The sequence below is a fragment of the Rhagoletis pomonella genome, unplaced genomic scaffold, assembly GCF_013731165.1.
Source record: "Rhagoletis pomonella isolate Grant_MI unplaced genomic scaffold, Rhpom_1.0 Rhpom_scaffold_00006, whole genome shotgun sequence".
Lineage (NCBI taxonomy): Eukaryota > Metazoa > Arthropoda > Insecta > Diptera > Tephritidae > Rhagoletis > Rhagoletis pomonella.
The window spans coordinates 54,632,669-54,634,773 of NW_023458560.1; positions in this window are offsets into that span (position 1 = coordinate 54,632,669).

A 2,105-nucleotide genomic window follows, 5' to 3' on the forward strand; every position below is an offset into this window, starting at 1 on the left:
TTTAATTTTTCAAATAAAAAAATAATATAAAAAATGTTTTTTTTTTATTATTATGAGGATTTTTACTATTGGGGTACAAACGTATCCCGGGTGTGTGTTTACGTATATAATGTGTTTGGAAGGCTGTAGCTCCTGAACCAATGGTCCGATCTGGTTCAAATTTTGAATTTGAACTCAAAACTAAATAATCTTCCTAGATCCGTTAGCGGTATAGAGGTATAGCGGTTCAAAAGTTACAACACTTCAAAGTTGAAAGTGGATACATTTGTACCCGGGTGTGTGTTCTAGGGTTAATTGTCTCGATCGATACTCATATTGTAATAATTGACGTATTAAATAATGTCAATTTTATTTCTTATCAGGTGGCAACTCTTTCATATGTATGCTGCGATCAGCTGATGAATATTTCCCTTCACCTAAGCATGCTTAGACGATATCAGCCAATACTTTCCATATACCAAGCGAAAGCAAATAACTTGATTTTTTGATTAAAGAAAACAAAAAGAAAATCATTTGAGCGATTTTCGAGCATTTTGGCAATAAATAAAATTAGCAAACTTTTTCAACATTTTTTTGCCTCAATGCTAAATCTTTGGCAAATTTATGTAAGATTTGTACCCAATAATATTTCTATTGCTCCAAAAAACGTATATATGCAAAACCGAAGTTCCTGGAGCACTTTAAAGGCTCAAAATTTACCCCAAAATAAACCAATATTTACCATTGTTTCTCGAACTGTCAGAAGCTTTTTCCGTTTTTTATCGTCTTCGCATCGCTAGTAATGAGTTAATTGAGGATTTTATGAAATTTTTTGTGGCAGGGATTTGTAGATGGCCAAAGACAATTGGCCTAAGGTCCCGTACCTTTACACGGTTGGACTATGGTTCGAGACCAAGTCTAGAGTCCAGACCTCGAAGGGCAGTGGCAAGCCTTGGGGTATCTTTTTTGTCATCTCACAAGAAATTATCTGCTGTGACTGAGTCATATTTTCCGCAAATGACCACACATTGCTTGGACTACATCTCTCTGCTGCACTACATTGCGAACGATGTGGCCATAAGCACACAAGCAAACATTAATAACTCGTACATGTTTACATGCATGGTTGTATGAATGTATAGAGACATACACCAGTTAAGTCATTTTTATGCATGCACCATTGCGGTTATGCCACTTGGCATGGCATGTCAGCATCAACATTTACGCCCAAACACTTCCGGAACAAGGTAGCAAGTACTTATGTGCGTACGTATGTATGTGAGAGAACTTAGATAGATAGAGAAGGTGCAAACTGAAAGTGGAAACTATTCGCGGACGAAAAATTAACAGCGTTAGAAAAGTTCAAGTCGGAATGTAAAAATTCTGTTGAATTTAATGTTGATAACATAATACAATGTAGAGCAACATGAAATGTGATGTTCTTTGTGAGCAAATAAACGAAAATATGGTAAATCTTCACATAATTTTCATTAATTTGTAATATTTGCAATGATTTTCAATTAAATTTTTTTTTATTATCTTTTTATAAAAATGTGGTTCATGCTTTAATTAAAACTACATAAGTCAAAGTTTCAAACTTTACACAGAACATAGAAAAATTCAACGAATTCTCGTCTAAATTTTGACCTGTTTAATCTGAATTTTTAGAAAAATTTGGAGTACGCAGATAGATCGGTTTTTTAATTCTAGTGGAACAAGATCAAGTTTTAAGCGGCTAAAAAATCGGGTTGATTTTTAATGATTTTTTATTGCTGACGGCTTTTTGCACTTTTTACCAAATAAAAGGGAATTTCTTGTAGAATAAAATGCGCATGACCGTTTGCAAACAAATAAAAAAAAAGTATCTCTTTTTTTTACAAATTGCACTTGCTATATGCATAAAACCGCAATTCCCGTCGAAAATAACATAAAAGTTTAACTTAAAAACATTGCAAATATTAAACAAAAAACAGGATCCACTCACTTTGCCAGTGTACATACATATTTGTGTTTAAAATTACATACTTGCGCTTTCTAAAAATGGGAATAAATATTGGATTCGCATAAAATTTTAATTCCAATAACTAATATTTTAGTGAAAACATTTACAATAAAGCTTTCAGTAA